The 21,418-nt window shown below is 39.4% G+C and overlaps 1 protein-coding gene across 1 annotated transcript in view; it reads left to right on the top strand.

Annotated features, from left to right (window-relative positions):
• The first annotated feature begins 5,495 nt into the window (after positions 1-5,495).
• PIK3CA (phosphatidylinositol-4,5-bisphosphate 3-kinase catalytic subunit alpha) overlaps positions 5,496-21,418 on the top strand; it is an 86,110-nt gene continuing 70,187 nt past the window's right edge. Inside the window, exon 1 of the mRNA XM_055568990.1 lies at positions 5,496-5,777. The gene's annotated coding sequence lies outside the window, so the exon portion shown is untranslated. The remainder of the gene's footprint in view (positions 5,778-21,418) is intronic.

The following is a 21,418-nucleotide window of genomic DNA, read 5'->3' as shown; positions in this document are numbered from 1 at the left end:
GGCAGGACGAGAAGGGGACAACAGAGGACGCAATGGTTGGATGGCATCACCGACTCAATGGACATTACTTTGAGTAAACTCTGGGAGTTGGTGATGGACAGGTAGGCCTGGCGTGCTGCAGTCCATGGGGTCGGAAAGAGTCGGATACAACTGAGCGACTGAACTGACTGAAAAGTGAATAATACCAGAAGGAAACATGGGTTTTCAGGAATGAAAGAAGAGAAATGGAAATGGATGGGTAAGTCAAAAAGGTTATTTTTTTTTCCACACAGGCTCTCTAAAATATGTACAGAAATGTCTTAGAGATATTGTAGGTTCAGTTCTAAACCACCTCAATAAAGCAAATATCACAATAAAGCAAGTCAAATCAATTTTTTGGTTTCCCACTGCATATTAAAGTTCTGTTTACATGAAATATTATAGTTTATTAAATGTGCAATAGCATATCAAAAATGTACTAATGCATAGCTTAATTTTAAAATACTTTATTACTAAAATATGCTAACCATCATCTAAGCCTTCCATGAGAGCAGTAACAACAAAGATCACAGAACACAGATCGCAATATACTAATATTGAAAAAATTTGAAATATGAGAATTACCAAAATGCGACACAGAGACATGGAGTAAGCAAATGCTATTGTAAAAATGGCACCAATATACTTGTTAACTCATGGTTATCACAAACCTTCTATTTGTAAAAAAAAAAAAAAAAGGATATATTTGCAAAGTACAATAAAATGAAACATGATAAAATACAGTATGCCTGGCTAACTGTTGAAAGCAAAACTTATAAAATTATCTAATGGGGTTTCCACATATATAAATTTATACATATACCAATTATACCTTAAAGATCAGCGAGTGAGGCAAAGAGGGACCTCTGTGACTGCAAGGAGTCTTTCCACATTTTACTTGAAGTGATGTAATACACTCAGTGGACTGTGAAAGCTTATGTATATATATTGTAAGCCACAGAGCAACTATTAAAAAAAATACAAAGAGATATTTGTATCCAAAAAGGCAATATCCCAACTAATTAAAATGTACTATTAAAAATATTCAAATAATCCATAAAAAGGTAGGAAAGTAGGAATAGAAAAATATAGAGAACAAACAGAAAATAAACAATAAAATAGTAGGCCTAAATACAATCTTATCAACAATTATATTAATATTAAATGTAAATAATCTAAATACAGAAATTACAGAGATTATCAGACTGGATTAAAAAGAGAGTCTTATGTGTTGTCTACAAATAATTCATTTTAAATATAACAATATAGATAAATAAAAGATAGGAAATACATATATCATGCAAATGCTAACCAAAGAAGGTGGAGTGACTACATTAATATTAGAAAAAATAGATTTCAGATCAAGGATATTACAAGGGATTAAGATAGCACATAATGATAAAGAGTCAATTCATCAAAAACACATAAGTCTAAATGTATATACAGCTAACAAGAGAGCTTTAAGATATGTAAAGCAAAAATACACAGAAGCGAAAGGAGAGATAGACAAAGCCACAATTATAGCTGGAGACATCAATGCTCTTCTCTCAGAAACTGATAGAACTACTGCAGAAATCCAGTAAGGATATAGAAGACCTAACATTATCAACTAAGTTGCCATGATTGACGTAGAACATTGCACCCAATAACACACATAAAATGTTCTGTTATAGGGGTACAAACTTGTGTGCAGATCAAGAAACAACAGTTAGAACCAGATATGAAATAACCGACTGGTACAAAATTGGGAAAGGAGTTTGTCAAGACTGTATATTGTCACCCTCCTCATTTAACTTAGATGTAGAGTACATCATGTGAAATGCCAGGCTGGATGAATCACAAGCAGGAATCGAGATTGCCAGGAGAAATATCAGCAACCTCAGATATGCAGATGACACCACCATAATGGCAGAAAGAGAAGAACTAAAGAGCCTCTTGATGAAACTGAAAAAGGAGAGCAAAAAAGCTGGCTTCAAAACATAACCAAGATCATGGCATCTGGTCCCATCACTTCATGGCAAATAGATGGGGAAAAATGGAAACAGTGGCAGATTTTATTTTCTTGGGCTCTAATATCACTGTGGATGGTGCCTGCAGCCATGGAATTAAAAGATACTTGCTTCTTGGATGAAAAGCTATGACAAACCTAGACATCATATTAAAAGACAGAGCTATCACTTTGCCAATAAAGTCCATATAGTCAAAACTATGGTTTTTCCAGTAGTCATGTAAAGATATGAGAGTTGTAGCATAAAGAAGGTTGAGGGCTGAAGAACTGATGCTTTTGAACTGCAGCGCTGGAGAAGACTCAGGAATCCCTTGGACAGCAAGGAGATCAAACCCTTAATATTCATTGGAAGGACAGATGCTGAAGCTGAAGCTCCAATACTTTGGCAACCTGATGCAAAGAACTGCCTCATTGGAAAAGACCCTGATGCTGGGAAAGATTGAGGGCAGGAGGAGAAGGGGGTGATGGAGGATGAGACCGCTGGATAGTATCACTGACTCAATGGACATGAATTTGAGCAAATTCCCAGAGACAGTTAAAGACGGAAGCCTGACGTGCTGCAGTCCAAGGAGTTTCAAGAGTCAGACACGACTTAGCGAGTAAGCAACAAAAGGACATTTACCAGGATACGCAAGCAAAATAAATCTTAACAAATAGAAAAGAACTGAAATCTTAAAAGTATGTTTTCTGATCATAACCAAACTAGTAAGTGCTACATGGTAGTTCATTTTTGTTTTCCTTTGGTGTGTTTTTATTGTTTGACTTGTCAATTTTATAAATCCAGAGTATATTGCTTCATAATCAAGTTGACTCTTGTTTCCAAATGACTTCAAAGCTTAGCTGTAATTTCAGTGTTTGTTACGAGTATGTTTCAGTGCACAATACACATTTGAGTATCAGTTATCTTTATTTTCAATGGAAAAAAACCAAAAGGCAAGTAACTATTATTAAATACCTCCAATGTGTTAGAATGGAACAACAGTGTCACCTTGGACATTCTACCTCTTTACTTTAGAAAACAGCTCTTTAATTCTAAAGTATTCCATTTTTTTGTCTTACAGTCTGAGAATCACAATTTCAATTATTCCTGTAAAACATTCTTCTTTCAGTCTCAAGACCTTAAGCAACACATTTGATCATATAGAGGCCTAACATAAACACTGAAGAACAGTGCAGACACCTTCAGAAGCAAGATAAAGCAGACAACATATCAATGATCACCATATAAACCAAATACAGCAATTGTGACTTCAGCAGTAAACGTTAATCCTGTACCATTGCGTAATCACACAAGTACCAGGTATAACATTTTCTGTTGTGACCTGCATGCGTTCTAAGTTGCTTTAGTTGTGTCCGACTCTTTGCGACGCCATGGACTGCAATCCACCAGGCTCCTTTGTCCATGTGATTCTTCAGGCAAGAATACTGGACTGGATTGCCATGCCTTCCTCCAGGGGATTTCCCCAACCCAGGGATGGAACCTGAGTCTCAAGTCTTCTGCACTGGCAAGCAGGTTCTTTACCGCCAGCGCCACCTGGGAAGCATGACACATGTTGTGACACGTAATTTCTTAAAGGCAGATTGAAAAGCGGAAGAAAGTGAAAGTCACTCAGTCCTCTCGGACTCTTTGTGACCCCATGCACTAAACAGTCTGTGGAATTCTCTGGGCCAGAATACTGGAGAGGGTAGCCTTTCCAGTCTCCAGGGGATCTTCCCAACCCAGGGATCGAACCCAGGTTTTCCACATTGCAAGTAGATTCTTTACCAGCTGAGCAACAGGGAAGCCCAAGAATACTGGAGTGGGTAGCCTATCCCTTCTCCAGTGGATTTTTCTGACCAAGGAATCTAACCAGTGTCTCCTGCATTGCAGGCGGATTCTTTACCAACTGAGGTATCAGGGAAGCCCAAAAGGCAGGTTATCACATAACAAAAATCATATAACACATGTACCATCTTTCTATTAAAATAAATTTTAGAAAAAAACATGTATTTACCGCAATTTTTCCCCACTAAGGACCACCTATTAAAATCTCACTAAACTCTGGGCCTGGGAACACAAATTTGGGAAATGCTGCCTTAATGTTTCCTTTGACTAGTAATTCAATATCATTGCTTTTTGTTTGTTTAAATTCCTTTCTCTTCAGTAACACAGTGTTCTGAAAGTGCTGAAAAACACTGGTTCAAGAAAAATATTTAGAAACTTAGACCCCTGAAATATGAGATGAAAACCAGAGCTTAAGAAAAGACAGAAAGCACAGGAAATACAGAAACAGTCAAACGAAACTATGACCACATAAAGGAATGGTTCTTTTTTAGGATTGGTAAGCATGTGTGGTGTTTGAACAAAACTGGTTATCGGTCAGCTTTCTGCACTGAATGACAAGCTGGACCGTAACATCTCCAGGGCGGGTCACTTTCAAGTCCTCCACTTAAAATGCAAGAGAGGGCCCGAGTTTGAGGACTTGTATTGCAGATTTCTGCTAATCACTGTTTCTACGTCTTTTTAATACAATGAAAGGCCGCTAGGGGGAGAAACACGCCTAAAACCTGACCCTTATCAGTAGTGATCTCAAAACGTAACAGATTCTATAACTCTCCAGCAAAAAGAAGCTTCTATGGCACGCAGTATCAAACCACCACCCTGCATCGAATCTGGAACCAAAATGGTTTTTTTAAAGTCTCCGTGGGCACTACGCGAGAAAAGCACGTGTTCTGAATGGTCAGAATGGAATCCTACAAGCTGATTCAGATCTGAAAAAAGGACATTGCAAAAGGTCTCCCTGAGTGAGTCAAAGTATTGCAGAGGGCTATGGCAGCGCATTCCTCTTTCGGGACGGGCTACAACTTAACCTTACGTTGGCAAAAGGACGCGAAGCAACGTTTTGTAAAAGGCCTTCTTTCTAGTATCGATATCCATTTCTGGTTAGCCACTGACAGAGGCGGTTAGCCACTACGTCCCCTTCCCTCGCCCCTAGACGAGAGTAAGTCTCATTTCCTCTATGGGCGTAAAAGTGAATGGACCCGCTTGCTCCCGATACGCATCCCTGCTGTTCGTACACCTATGCCTCCACAAGATGGCAAAACAGCCTCGCCACTGCAAAAGACGACAGCGTTAAATACCAGCGCGGCACGAAAATGAGCCACAAAGCCACTCAAACTTCGGGCACAAAACCAAAGCGCAGGCGCACTAGCACACTGTTACCCGATTTGCCCACTTCCCCCTCCTGGTCTCCGCAGTTTCACTTCCCCTCGTTTGGTCCTCTGCTTCCGGGGCACAGTAGGCTCGGCCCCTCCTCAGCTCTTACCCTCCTCTACCCGAGGAGGGGGGAGTCGAGGGGGTGGGGAAGAGTTCGTTGTTTGTTTACACGATGTGAGCGGAAAAAGAGACCAATAAAGTTTATTCTGGAAACAAAAGGAAAAAAAAACAGGGGTGACAGAGAAAGGAGACGGGGGCGGGGGCGTGTGGCGGGGGCTAGCTAGGAGAGGCAGCGAGAAGGAGAAAGCGGCAGTTCCGGTGCCGCCGCTGCGGCCGCTGAGGTCTCGGGCTGCTGCCGCCGCGGCCGCTGGGGCTGGGGCCGCCGGCGAGGCAGGGCTCGGGCCCGGCCGGGCAGCTCCGGAGCGGCGGGGGAGAGGGGCCGGGAGGCGGGGGCTGTGCCGCCCGCTCTCCTCTCCCTCGGCGCCGCCGCCGCCGCCGCCCGCGGGGCTGGGACCCGATGCGGTTAGAGCCGCGGAGCTTCGAGGAGCCCCGAGCGTGAGTAGAACGCGGACAGGCCGGGAGCGGGCGCGGTCGGGATGGGGCCGGGTGGGTGCCGGGGACTCTCGGGCGCGCCCGCCGTCTTGGGCGGGGGCTGCCCGCCCGTCGTCTCTTCCAGCTTCGGCCCGCAGGAGAGTTCGCCTGCGATCCCCGCTCTCCTCCGCCTGCCGCTGGCCTCACCCAGATGCAGAGGCGAGGGCTCGCCGCTCCCTCTTTTCTCCCTCTGGCCGCCGCCTCGCTCTTCGTTTCCTTCCTCTCCCATTTTTGGGGATGGGGCGGCTAGAGACTGAGGAAGTGCGCCCAGGGCCGCCGCCCCGGCCGCGATGGCTAGGTCCCCCGCGCCCTTGCACATCCACCCGACCCGCGAGCACCGCGGCGTGAGCGATCCCGGGTGCCAAACCGTGAGCTCTTCCTGAGGGGCTGTCACGCCCGAGGACTCCGACCGCGCCAGCCCGGCGACCCTGCGTTTGCCTCATACTGGGTTTAAATCGCCCGGCTGGGGCTTGGAAGGCTACATCCCCGTAGCCCATAGTTCCTCTCCCACCCTTCCTCTCGAAGTTGTTTTTTTCCTTTTAACTGAGACAATCAAACGTATAAACGTATTGGATATTTCATTCATAGACCTGAGACATTGTCTCGCGATTTGTGTCTTTAGTAAGTCTAGTATGTGATGCCTGCTTCATAGCTCCTAAGTGGCTCGGAAAGGTAGGGTAGCGCCCAGAATTGGACTGTGTAAACACCAGACGTTCAGCCAGTGTGTTTTGATCGCGGCTTGAGGGGTTTATTTTAGGATGCTAAAGGAATAGTGGTGATGATGGCTAGTTACCAGGCTTAGGAATCGAAAGCTGTTTTGGATGTCAGTAATTGGGAAGCTGTTTACGTAGTTATATAAAGGGTAAGGGGAGCGCAATAAGAGGGGCTTCTGTGAAAAACAGCCTTCGTATTTTTTAATGAAGTAGAGTTGTGATTTCGTTTGGTGAAGCTTCCTCATTCCAGCACTGCGCCTTTGGGCATATGCAGTACATTGGTTTGCTAGATGATGTTTTGAATCGTAGTTTGTGAGGCCTGGGAGAACCCCTGGAAAACTTGGGTAGGTAAACTTCTGTTAACTCAAGTCATCGGGTAATTACTATGGCCACATTTGAACCACTGTGGGCAATACCGGTCGCATGTTTTCCTGCTCAGAAGCTGGTTCTCTGGGTATTTGCTTACATTGCACTGTACAAAATTTGTTTATGTACTGGATTGCGTGTTGTTAAGGAAAGACCTACAAAATACTTAAGATACCACGTTGCTAATTTAATTTGTATAAATCACAGCACGTCTTTATTAATGGATCCTAGAAGCAACTGTAGTGTAAGAATTTGTTAATATGTCTGTATTCAAGTTTTAACATTTTTCAAGACTGAATCATTGAATTCTGGTTGACAGCATAGATCTCTATCTAAACATCACATGTTCTGGAAAATTTTAATTATCAGATTAACTGTTCTGCAGTGTCATCAGCCAGAATTATCTGAAGAGGGCCCTGTGGGGGGGTGGGTAGGGTGGGGGGTATTTTGTTTGGTTTTCTGAGTTTTCTCATCTCACCTTTTTGGATAAAATTAAATTTCATCTAAGTTTTTTCAAAAGTTTCTTATAGGTTTTTCCATCATTGTAAAATAGAGTGTTTTCCTATTAAAATCACGAAATAGATGATTGAAAGAAGTGATAGCACATGCTAACAGTCATAGCATCATGGGGGAAATAAAAAGAAAATGAATGAATATTAACTTAATATTTTATCATTGATTTTATGAATATAAAGTTTGAAAGACATTCCAATCAGTTTAGTTCAAGAATTAAAAATGAACCACATATAAATGCAGAACAGTGTTTTTATATGTCTAAAGTTTTTTTTCTCAATTTTTAGTAAGTTAGATGTAACATTAAGGAGATGTCACTAAATACAAATGCTGTAAACCCAAGAATTACTGCGAGAGTGTATCTTCTCATGGGCTAGATATATGTGAAAGGAGGACTGTAAAAGAGCAATCAATGGCTTTGCCTGGGAACAACCTCATCTTAAAGCAGAGTTTCCTTCCTGTCAGTATAAGAGCCTCTCCATCCCAAATAAGTATTGCCTTAAAAAAAAAAAAGGTAAATTTACAAGTAAAATACTTAAATGGTAAAATAGGTCATACATTTCCTAAAAGAGTTCGCTTGTTTCCTTTATTGAATTAAGAATTTTTAACATTTACTATTACCATTTAAAAGTCATTTGCTCTGTTGATCTGTTTATTTGAAAAGGGCTAACTTAATCCTGTTTGATCTCTTTAGCAACAAAAATAGCATTAAAAGGATCACTTCTCTATTTTATTATTTAAATATCTTGAATTTCAAAGGAGGGGTGATTCTGTAAATGAAATGTGTTTCTTAAGCATCATAAAAGATTTTATCTCTGAAAATATTTATGATCCTTAAATTTGTGCAAGTTTAGAAGCATGCATCTTAGAAAATCAAGGTTTATATTAGTATAGTTATTGAGCTGTTTTTTTAAGTATGTTTATCTTGAGCTACAAAACAATCCTGTAGAGAAGGCATTATTGCTGTCTCTGAGAAATGACATTTTAATCTAAGGTCAGACAAGTATCAGGTGACAGACTCATTGACAAAATGAATGCTTTGTGACTCCTTTCGTTTTATTATGCTACCTCTAACTTGCTCCAGCCTGCTTTTTTTTTTTCAGCCTGCTTTTTTATAAAGAAACTAGAGCCCATAGATCACCTTTTCCCTTATTTGTAGTAATAAATGGATGTGTTTAATTCCCCCTATAGCTTAAACAGTGGTTTTTGATCCTGGCCACATATTAGAATCATCTAGTTAGCTTTTTAAAAATATCAGTGCCAGGGTCTCCTTCCTGGAGATTCTGGTTTAATTGGTCTGAGATGGAGCCCAGACATCTGTTTAAGTTCCCCAGGTAATTCTAATAGACACGATTGTAAAGCCCTTGCTTTCTAAGACCTGTATGATTTGTTTCTTTTCTTCTAATTTCATCTCTCCTTTTTCTTCCTACAGCTCCCTTGGCCTTTTCCTGCTTCACGTGCCAGTGCTATTTGCTTTTCATGAGACATTTGCACACTCCATACCCCTTGTTTAACTGGCTGACTCCTCATTTTTCATATCAATTCCTTTGAAAAGTCTAGTCTGGGTCAGGTGCCCTTGCTTCCTGTTCCCATAACATCTTGTGCTCCTACTGTCAGAGCATTGACTCAGTGCATTGGCAATTGCCAATTTATTTGTCTGTATCTTCCACCAAGATATAAATTTCATGAGAACGCTAGGGGTTTTATCTTACACAGTTATGTTCTCATTGTCAAGCACAGTAGCCAGTACATAATAGAGTTATTCACTGAATAAATATATTCACAACAGACTTCTTTACAACAATAATTTACAAATGCCTATTGAGTTTTTATACTATATTTGTTCACTAAAAATATACACCCCTAACCTGCCACACACATGTATTTTAATTGGAGACATTTGGGATGTTCTAAAGAACATATAAATTATATCAAGAGTGACACTCAAACTCCCCCCCACACACACACACCCCTCCACACAAATAATTAAACACAGAACTGTACTAGAAATCAGGAGATGAGAATTCAGATCCTAACCTCACCACAAGAGTGTGTCCTTGGGCAAGTCTCAATCTTTTGGGGCCTCAGTTTCCTCACCTGTAATAGAGAAATTGTACTGAATGCTCTACATGGTACTGCTCAGTGCTTTAGCCTTAAAAACCTGTGAGTACTAAAAATACTGACTTTGGAAAATCTGCACCTCCTGCTGGGCTGCCGTCTATGGGGTCGCACAGAGTCGGACACGACTGACGCGACTTAGCAGCAGCAGCAGCAGAACCTCCTTGGTTCAAACCCTGGCTTCTATGCTTACTGGCAGAATTACTTTGGACAGATTTCTTAATATGTATAATGAGAGTAATTACTACTCAACAGAGTTGTTATTGTTTTTGTTTTTGTTGAATTAAATGAGTGTAGATCCTGGAAAGTTTTGGCCAGGATCAGATGCCTAATACATGTTCATTTCCTTTCCCCTTTGAAAGTGTTAGATCTCATGAGTGGACTTATCTAAGATAAGAAAAAAGATAGTTTATGTAATATATCCTGTTTTCCACTTTGCTGACTGCTAACTTTACAGGTGTGACTAGGGACCAAGAACCACGTGGCTTTTAGTTTCATTTTCTTAGAACCTTATTCCACTGTCAAACACCCAGGTGTTAGTTAACCAGCCTGGGAAGTAATTATGCCTTGAAGTTTGAACCATGACAGGGGTGTCCCTGGTAGCTCAGTCAGTAAAGAATCTCCCTGTAGTTCAGGAGACCCAGGTTTGATCCCTGGGTGGGGAAGATCCCCTGGAGAAGGAAATGATAAACCACTCCAGTATTCTTGCCTGGAAAAATCCCATGGACAGAGGAGCCTGGTGGGCTACAGTCCATGGGTCCCAAGAGTCGGACATGACTTAGTGACTAAGCCACCATGACAGGATAGCAAGTATCAAGCTATTTATATATCATAATACATAATATGGAGGAAGGGAGAATCTGAACTGATGACCTTATACCATCGCCAAAGATCAGTAAAATCAGACTTGGCCATTCCAAAAAAATGGAACAGATTAAAACTAAGGATAATTTACAAAAAAGACTCAGATTTTGGTGAAGTCTCTGTTTGCCAGACCTTAAAATTCAGGGAGTTTTTTTATTTAGTAAATTTTAGTAAAAATTATTTAGTAAGTAGTAATTTTATTTAGTAATTTCCAGGAGATATAGGAAGTTTACCTCTGGTCAGGACCAATTGCAGAAGATTGTTCTCGACATCAGATTAGCAGTTACAGGTATCAGTTAGCAAACTGAAGTTATTGATATTTTTCTCTGGGAGCATTGTATCTTAATTTTATGTGTTTATTTTAACCTTTATTTATTTGGTAACCTTTATTTATTTGGTGACACAGTGTAACAATATCTCTGCTGAAGTTTCTTGATGCCAATCTTATTTTTGTATAAATCAAATTGACTTGTCTGAGTTTTCCCTTAAGTTTATGTCTTTGTTTTGTTTTTAATTTTTTAATGACATTAGCGTATCATTTATATATATATATATATATATATATATATATATATTTTTTTTTTGGCCACACCGCAGGGCATGTGGGATCTCAGTACCCCAATCAGGGATCAAACCCACACCCCCTGCAGTGGAAGCACAGAATCTTAATCACTGGACCACCGGGGAAGTCCCTTAAGCTTATGTTTAAAGTGAACTTTATTAATTATCTTTTAAGAAAAGATACTGTAATAAAAATTAAAAATAGTGGTTAGGAGAAACTGAAGTCCTAAGGGTGTAAAAAAGAAGCATGAGGCAACACACAGTGAAGTCTAAGGATTCGACTTAAAGGCTTGTGGTTTCCATTGTTCAGAAAGGTTATTCAGCCTTAGATAAACTGATAATGTTTTATAGCCACGTACGTTATTTGTATTTAATCCTTTATTAATATGAATCAGTTGATACTGGTTAACAAATTTTTATGTGTTCTCTCTCCCTGTCCTCAACTATACAGTTTGAGGAGTTTAATGTCAAAATAATAAAAAGTTTCTAAGTTTATAATAGAAGTGGTGGCTTAGAGCTTTTTCTTCAAGTTTAATGTTTCTTACAGTGAAACTGTTTTTAGAATGGATTATAATGCTTTGGTTTGGATGGCTGAAAGACCAAATTCCAATCCCAAACTGCTACTTTGTATTTGTCTATAGGGGAAAGGAGGCAGACCATATCACATCTTTGCCGCTCTTTAATATGCTACTTTATAGTAACTCATATAATTAATGAGATAATTTAAGTAATCCAAGTTCTATACAATTATTTAAAAGAAAATATATACATACTAATTATTTTAAATTTATACCTAGTTACAGGAATAACACACTTCAGCGTTTGGTCTGACATATCATTTTGCTAGTTAGCTTGATAGTTTATCTAAATTACAGTCATTTATAAGAGGTTAAGTTTTAGTATCTTTTAGTATTAATATTAATTGGAATTGTTACAAAGGAATCGCTGTGTTAGGGCCAGCATTACCATTTGAAATAAGTGTGGGATTTTAAAAAAGGTAGAAGTTAAGTATTCTTACAGACCATGCTTATCTGGTACACTTTATCTGGTACACTTCAGATTTTAAATATTTGTGTAGTGGAAACCAAGGAAGTCAGTGTTGTGATGTAAAAATAGCTGCATTAGGATAGAAACATTCTGTTCTGATGATATTCTCTTGCCAAACTCACCAGGGGTTAGTAAAATTCTGTAGAGAGATGCATCTTATAAAGCATTATAGAGATTTAAAGCAATATTATGAGGATAATTTTAAGCATAAAATTTTTTTTAACAGGAGGAGACTGTGTTCATTCTTGTATCCTTAGCACCTAGCATAGTACCCAAAAGTTGCTGCTGCTAAGTTGCTTCAGTCATGTCCGACTCTCTGCCACCCCTTAGACGGCAGCCCACCAGGCTCCCCCGTCCCTGGGATTCTCCAGGCAAGAACACTGGAGTAGGTTGCCATTTCCTTCTCCAATGCATGAAAGTGAAAAGTGAAAGTGAAGTAGCTCAGTTGTGTCCAACTCTTAGTGACCCCATGAACTGCAGCCTACCAGGCTCCTCCATCCATGGGATTCTCCAGGCAAGAATACTGGAGTGGGGTGCCATTGCCTTCTCCAAAGTGTGAAAGAGAAAAGTGAAAGTGAAGTCGCTCAGTCATGTCTGACTCCTGGCAACCCCATGGACTGCAGCCTATCAGGCTCATCGTCCATGGGATTTTCTAGGCAAGAGTACTGGAGTGGCTTGCCATTACCCAAAAGTAGGTGATCAGTAAGTGATATTTTTGCAGTGGAATCATAATTGGGGATCAAAACACTTATCTATCAGTTAGTAGCTGTATACTTTAAACTATCTGAAAATTAATAAATTGCTGTGTGTCAGTCTTAGTTGATCATTTACTGTGTAGAGATTCAAATTATAGGAGATATTTTTCTATAAGTAAACTAGTTGCATATTTCTATTGATGTTTGTAGACATGTTTAACAAAGATTGATAGGTTAGGAATAGCTATTTCCTAGAAGAACGCTGAATCAGGAGTCTGAGAATCTAGGTTCTATCTAGCTCTTTGGCCTTAGATCTTGACCTCTTAGCACTTGTTTGATTCCTAGCATTTTAAAGCCTATTTTTTATTTCAGAGAAGAGTAAGTAAGCCATTCCCTAGAGGGAAGATGGCCTATCTCAGTTTATTATTATCTTCAGAAGAGAAAATCTCTTTTATCTACTTGTTTACAAATTTGCACGTATTTGAAGGCCCTTCTGTGAAATTCTGACAGGAAAAAACTGCCATCAGAAAAGAATGGACTGGAAAGATTTTTTGCTTTCTCTCCAAAACTGTCAGGGACTTGGGAGGATCAAACTTACAGCAGGCGTGCCCTTTTTGGTTGCTGGCACTGAGAGCAGTTAAGTTTCTGACAGACATTGAGAGTAGATCATCCGTTGCACTCCAGTTGCCAGGGTTTTGAAGGCTCGCAAACCTGTCTCAGCACCCTTAATAGCCATTGGCAATCTTCCTTACTTTAGTTAAAGACTTCTAGGAAAATATGTCCCATAATTTCCTTTGGTAACCCATCCCACTAGTTGGTTTTCAGAAAATACATTCTAATCTTAGAAACATAATTCTAGAGGCATAGTAAGGCTCTTTTTTCTAGATGTGTCTGTCCTCTGTTGTGCGTAAAAATATATGAAAAGATGACAAAACTAATTGTCCTTAATCAGGAAACAGTGGTGTTTCCTGATGTGTATGCTATTGATTTGTTGTTTCTATAAATGTTCAAATCACTCACTTCCAACTTTTGAATAGGTTTTAACCAGCAAACCGTTCAGGTAACGAGATATTATGTAGAATTATTTTGATTATGTATTTCCTTTTTCAGCAAGCTAAGCAGATTTCTGTTGTTCTTCTTTGACAGATCATGCTTTTCCAAGTGCTTTTCTGATGGACTTACTGCAGGTCTAGACCTGAAAGTACTATTGCATTTTGAAACAATTGATTGCCTTTAGCCTGAAAGCAAGTGAATTGTGTGTGTGTTGGGTTTTTTCCTTAGGAGGTTAACCTCTTGACAGGTACAAAATCCTTCGAGTTTTCTGCCAAATAACCTACTATTTTGGAATATAGATTTATGGAACATGTCATCAAAAGTAAATCAGCATTAAAGGTAAAAATTATTGGGAAAAAGATTGAAATTAGGCACTATTGTAAAGTCAGTATGAAATCAAACTACATATGACAGCAAAGAAAGGAAAAATTATATTTTCACATTGTCCTTTTATACTTATTGCGAAGATTAATAGTAACATCATTTTATTTTCCATATGAAGATTTCCTTAAAATCTAGTGGCTTCTTTTTTTTTTTTTGCAATTGATACCTTGATAGGCAGCATCTTAAAGTATTTTATGAAAGTGATATTTGTATTCTTTTTCTATATACCAATTGTAAAAGTTGGACATGACTTTATCAAAGCAGTTTCTGTAACTGACAATTAACAGTGGTAGTAAAATTCAAAGCAGTCTATAATATTAGTAATGTTATGGTTCAGAGACTGGTAGTTTGTTTTCTCTTCAGTATAAGGGACCAACTTTCAACTTTCTTAGTGATATTGTAGGACTTAAGATTTACTCAAAATCACTGTGAATAATTTTGACTGTTTCTATGCAATGAGAGCCTAAAGCCTTGTGTTGTTCACAGACACTACTTATATACAGCTAAATGATCAACTGATGTGCAGTGACTAAAGCACAGCTAAATGGGTCGTGTGATGGTGTTTTGTTAAGTTTAAATATCAGATACATAAATCTGTTGAGTACATTCCTCTTGCAGATAATATTTTTCCCCAGTCACAATGGGGTCAAGTAGTCTTAACAACTGTACAGAATATTTAAAGTCAGAACAGTCTTAGAAAATCCATAAAATATGGTCAGTGTATGTAGGCTTGTTTAATTTTTCTTTTCCTAAATACATGTCACAATGGCTAAGAGCATGTGCTCTGAAACCAGACTATCAAAATTACTAGTTTTGTAATAGCAAAATTATTTACCTGTCTAGGTTAAATAGTGTCTTGTTCATTCACCAAGTTGTGTCTGACTCTTTGCAACTTCATGGACTGCAGCATGCCGGGCCTCTCTGGGTTAATACATAATTCCTTGTTTGTAGAAGAGGGATAATAACAGTACCTACATCATAATACTATAATGAAGGTTAAATGCCAAATACATGAAGGCATTTAGAACAATGCCTACTATCAGCCTACCAGGTTCCTCCATCCATGGGGTTTTCTAGGCAAGAGTACTGGAGTGGGTTGCCATTGCCTTCTCCGAGTACATAGTAAGCACTCAGCAAATATCTGTATACTACTTGAGAGCACTAACCATGTCATGCTCATTGGTTCATTTTGGAGTTTTAACATTTTGTAGTGAATTGAATCCTGGCCATTTTGAGAATTTACTAATGGAATCTATCTCTGAAGAATGAATGATAAGGTTCCTCTCTAACAAACGTCCAGAGAGGGCAATGGCACCGCACTCCAGTACTCTTGCCTGGAAAATCCCATGGACAGAGGAACCTGGTGGGCTGCAGTCCATGGGGTAGTCCAAGAGTCGGACACTACTGAGCGACTTCACTTTCACTTTCATGCATTGGAGAAGGAAATGGCAACCCACTCCAGTGTTCTTGCCTAGAAAATCCCAGGGATGGGGGAGGCTGGTGGGCTGCCATCTATGGGGTCGCACAGAGTCAGACACGACTGAAGCAACTTAGCAGCAGCCGCAGCAGCAGCTAACAAACTTCTTGACATTACTGCTTGCTTTTTTTTCTACTACCGTTTTTTAAAGTTTCATACTCACTCTGAGAATTTGAATTCAGTTTCATACCTAAGAGAAGTTAGCATATAGAGATTTAGCGTGATGGGAATGAGGGATTTGTAGACAGAAAGGAATTAAGTAAATGGACGTACATTTTTCACATCTAATCTCAGCTTCCTATGGATTAATTTTCCCTGTCCATTCTTAGAATCTCAGAATCCCCAACAGATAGCTTTTTTCTTTTTTTTATTGAAGTATGACTGATATACAATATTAAATTAGTTTCAGGTGAACAACATAGAAATTCAATGTTTTTCTAGATTATACCCCATTAAAAGTTTTTATAAAATATTGGCTATCTTCATATGCTGAACAGTATGTCCTTATAGCCTGTTTATTTTATATTTATTAATTTGTAGCTCTTGACTTCCTACTCCTATATTTCTCCTCCACTTCCTTCCTCCACACTGCAAGCCGCTAGTTCTCAATATTTGTGAGTCTGTTTCTGTTCTGTTATATTCTGGCGTTTATTTTTTAGATTCCATGTGTAAGTGATAACATAGAATATTTCTTACTCTTGATGACTTATTTCACCAAGCATAATACTCTTGAGGTTCATCCATGTTGTTGCAGATAGCAAAATTTCATTCTTTCTATGGCTGAGTAATATTCCATTGTAGGCATACATACCACATCTTCATCCGTTTTCATCTGTTGGTGGACACTTAAGTTGCTTCCATCTCTTGGCAGTTATAAATAATGTTGGTATGACCCTGATGGCTCAGCTGGTAAAGAATCCGCCTGCAATGCAGGAGACACAGGAGATGTGGGTTCAGTCCCTGAGTTGGGAAGATCTCCTGGAGGAGGAAAATGGCAATACACTCCAGTATTCTTGCCTGAAAAGTCCCATGGACAGAGGATACTGGCAGGCTATAGTCCAAAGGGTCCCAAAGAGTCAGACGTGACTGAGTGACTAAGCATGCAATAGTCATGAACATTAGGGTACATGTATATTTTTGAATTATAGTTTTGTTTTCTTTGGATATTATACCCAGGAGAAAAGGAATTGCTGGATCACATAACAATTCTATTTTTAGTTTTTTGAGGAACCTCCATACTGTTTTCCACAGTGGCCACACCAATTAACAGTCCCACCAACAGTGTACAAAGGTTCCCTTTATTCCACATTTGCACAAACATTTGTTATTTGTGGTGTTTTGATGATAGCCATTCCTCACAGGTGTGAGGTAGTATCTCAGTTGTGGTTTTAATTTGCATCTCTCTAACGATTAACAAGCTTGAACGTCTTTCTGTGTGCCTGGTGGCCGTCTGTGTGTCGTCTTTGGGAAATTGTCTGTTCAGGTCTTCTGCACACTTCTCATTTGGGTTTGTTTGTTTGTTTTTATTTTTTGGTGTTGGGTTATGTGAGCTCTTTATATGTTTTGGATGTTACCCCTTATCGGTCATATCATTTGCAGATATTTTCTCCTATTCTTTAGGTTGTCTTTTTGTTTTGTTGATGGTTTGCTCTGCTATGCAAAAGCTTTTAAGCTTAATTAGGTTTCACTTTTGCTTTTCTTTTCTTTGACTTTAGGAGACAGATCTGGAAAACGCTGTTACAATTTATGTCAGAGATTGTTCTTCCTATGTGTTCTTCTAGGAGTTTTATGTTTTCCAGTCTTACAGTTAGGTCTTTAATTCATCTTAAGTTTATTTTTGCTTATGGTGTGAGAAAATGTTCTAATTTCATTCTTTTGCTGTTCATTTTTCCCAGCACCACTTATTGAAGAGACTGTCTTTTCTCTGTTCTATATTCTTGTCTCCTTTGTTGTAGATTAATTAACCATAGGTGCATGAATTTATTTCTGGGCTCTTTATTTTCTTCCATGAACCTGTCTGTTTTTGTGCCAATACCTTGATGATTTGATAACTGTAACTTTGTAGTGTAATCTTAATAACTTCAGCTCTGTTCTTTTTTCTCAAAATGGTATTGGTTATTTGGGATCTTTTGTGGTTCAATATAAATTTTAAGATTGTTTGTTCTAGTTCTGTAGATGTCTTGGATATTTCGACAGGAATTGCATTATCTTCAATATCCTTCACCAGTGTTTTATAGTTTTCGGAATATAGGTCCTTCATCTCCTTGGTTAAGTATATTCCTTGATAATTTATTCTTTTTGACGTAATTTTAAATGGGGTTGTTTTCTTACTTTACAGTAGCTCATTATTCAGTTCAGTTCAGTTCAGTCGCTCAGTTGTGTCCGACTCTTTGCGACCCCATGAATTGCAGCACACCAGGCCTCCCTGTCCATCACCAACTCCTGGAGTTCACTCAGACTCATGTCCATTGAGTCAGTGATGCCATCCAGCCATCTCATCCTCTGTCGTCCCCTTCTCCTCCTGCCGCCAATCCCTCCCAGCATCAGAGTCTTTTCCAATGAGTCAATTCTTTACATGAGGTGGCCAAAGGACTGGAGTTTCAGCTTTAGCATCATTCCTTTCAAAGAACACCCAGGGCTGATCTCCTTCAGAATGGACTGGTTGGATCTCCTTGCAGTCCAAGGGACTCTCAAGAGTCTTCTCCAACACCACAGTTCAAAAGCACCAATTCTTCGGCGCTCAGCCTTCTTCACGGTCCAACTCTCACATCCATACATGACCACAGGAAAAACCATAGCCTTGACTAGATGAACCTTTGTTGGCAAAGTAATGTCTCTGCTTTTCAATATGCTATCTAGGTTGGTCATAACTTTCCTTCCAAGGAGTAAGCATCTTTTAATTTCATGGCTGCAATCACCATCTGCAGTGATTTTGGAGCCCCCAAAAAATAAAGTCTGACACTGTTTCCACTGTTTCCCCATCTATTTCCCATGAAGTGATGGGACCAGATGCCATGATCTTCATTTTCTGAATGTTGAGCTTTAAGCCAACTTTTTCACTCTCCACTTTCACTTTCATCAGGAGGCTTTTGAGTTCCTCTTCACTTTCTGCCATAAGGGTGGTGTCATCTGCAGATCTGAGGTTATTGATATTTCTCCCGGCAATCTTGATTCCAGCTTGTGTTTCTTCCAGTCCAGCGTTTCTCATGATGTACTCTGCATGTAAGTTAAATAAGCAGGCTGACAATATACAGCCTTGACGTACTCCTTTCCCAATTTGGAACCAGTCTGTTGTTCCATGTCCAGTTCTAACTGTTGCTTCCTGACCTGCATACAGGTTTCTCAAGAGGCAGGTCAGGTGGTCTGGTATTCCCATCTCTTTCAGAATTTTCCACAGTTTATTGTGATCCACACAGTCAAAGGCTTTGACATAGTCAATAAAGCAGAAATAGATGTTTTTCTGGAACTCTCTTGCTTAGTGTATTAAAAAAGCAACCGACTCATATAAACTAATCTTGTATCCTGCAGCTTTACTGAATTCATGTTCTAATAATTTTTGTGTAGAAACTTTAGAGTTTTCTATATATAGTATCGTATCGTCTACAAATTGGAGAAGGCAATGGCACCCCACTCCAGTACTCTTGCCTGGAAAATCCCATGGGCGGAGGAGCCTGGTAGGCTGCAGTCCATATGGTCGCTAGGAGTCAGACATGACTGAGTGACTTCACTTTCACTTTTCATTTTCATGCACTAAAGAAGGAAATGGCAGCCCATTCCAGTGTTCTTGCCTGGAGAAGCCCAGGGACGGCGGAGCCTGGTGGGCTGCCGTCTATGGGGTCATACAGAGTCGGACACGACTGAAGCGACTTAGCAGCAGCAGTGGCATCTACAAATAGTGAGTTTTACTTCTTTCCTTGCTTCTAGTTCTTTCTCTTGCCTGATTTCTGTGGCTAGGACTTCCAGTACTGTGTTAAATAGAAGTGGCAAGAGTGGGCATCCTTGTCTTGTTCCTGGTTTTAGAGGAAAAGCTCAAACAAAGCTTTTCAGCATTGAGTATGATATTACTGTGGGTTTATCATGCTGCTGCTGCTGTTTTGTCAGTAAGTCATGTCCAGTCCTTTGCGATCTCATGGACTATATCCTGCCAGGCAAGAATACTGGAGTGGGTTGGCATTTCCTTCTCCATGGGATCTTCCCAAACCAGGGATCAAACCCATGTCTCCTGCTTGGCAGGTGGATCCTTTACAACTGAACCACCTGGGAAGCCCTGGGTTTGTCGTAGATGCCCTTTATTATGTTGAGATATGCTCCCACTATACCAACTTTGCTGAGAGTTTTTATCGTGAATGGATGCCAGATTTTGTCAGATGCTTTTTCTCCATCTATTGAAATGATCATGTGGTTTTATCCTTTCGTTAATGTGGGATATCACACTGATCTGCAGATATTAATTATCCTTGCATCCCTTGAATAAAACGCACTGGATCATGGTATATGATCCTTTTGATATATTTGTAAATTCTGTTGCTAATATTTTGTCAAGGATTTTTGCATATATATTCATCAGAGATATTGACCTGTAATTTTCTTTTTTCGCAGTATTATTAGTTTGATTTTGGTTTCAGGGTAATGGTGGCCTCATAGAATGAATTTGAGAGTGTTACTCCTCTTCAGTTTTTTTGGAATAGTTTGAGAAGTAAGGATATTAGCTCTTCTTTATATAATTGATAGAATTCCTCTGAAGCCACTGGTTCTGGACTTTCGTTTGCCCCCCCAGCAACTATCTTAATAGCACTCTACCACAGGGCTTCCCTGGTGTCTCAGTGGTAAATAATTTGCCTGCCAGTGCAGGAGACGTGGATTTGATCTCTGGGTCAGGAAGATCCCCTGGGGAAGAAAATGGCAACCCACTCCAGTGTTTTTGCCTGGGAAATTCCATGGACAGCAGAGTCTGGGGGGCTACAGTCCATGGGGTCGCAAACAGTTGGACACGACTTAACAAATAAACAACAAATTGAAGCAGTAATTGTTACATGCTACTGGGTATTTCCTTTCCCTGTCTTTCTTCATGCACTAGATGGTGATTGTGTCATATTGTCACATAGCTGTTGTGTTGCATGGCTTTTGTAGAATTCTCATGTTGTGTTTTAAAGCTTCTCCATTATACTTCCTGTGAAGTCTTAATGAATACAGATTTAACTCTTGTGAATCATTCTGTTCGTTACCTAGTTTACACTGACTGGACATTGTGTAAACCTTACAAGTCATTTACATGAAAATAAGGATAGTGGTCATGTGTTCTGAATATTTTCATCAGTTTATCTCTTAAGTCTTTGCCTTAATCACTAAGGTAACTAGTTACCTGGCATCATGGATGGAAGTTTATGTGGCATCACCTACCTGGTTTCAGTACCATGGTTGGCACCGTATATAAATGAGACAGTTAGTATTTATGTTTTTGGTAACTTAACTCTGTGTGAATTTGTTTTCTTACCTCTTTTAGCTTTTAACAGTTTTAACTAGACTGCTCTTGATGGTCATACAACGTAATTTATTTTTCTCAAGTTGATGATCCCATAGTCGGTCTATCATATAACAGGAAAATAATAGCAGTAAAACCTGCACACTTTAAAAAACTTCATATATTATTGTAATTAATTTATATGGAGATTGCTTAAGAAAGTGTCTATCATTTTTGGCATAATTGTTCAACATTTTCCATTATTATTTGCTCTTAAAGAATTGTTAGCATACTCCCAAGCATTTTTTATGCATGTAAAACTGTATAGAATTTTGTGTCTCTGGGGAGGGGAG

Source organism: Bubalus kerabau, chromosome 2, assembly GCF_029407905.1.
Source record: "Bubalus kerabau isolate K-KA32 ecotype Philippines breed swamp buffalo chromosome 2, PCC_UOA_SB_1v2, whole genome shotgun sequence".
In the NCBI taxonomy this organism is placed as follows: domain Eukaryota; kingdom Metazoa; phylum Chordata; class Mammalia; order Artiodactyla; family Bovidae; genus Bubalus; species Bubalus kerabau.
Note: the sequence above shows the minus strand (reverse complement) of the source record. Positions and strands in the feature narration are given on the sequence as shown.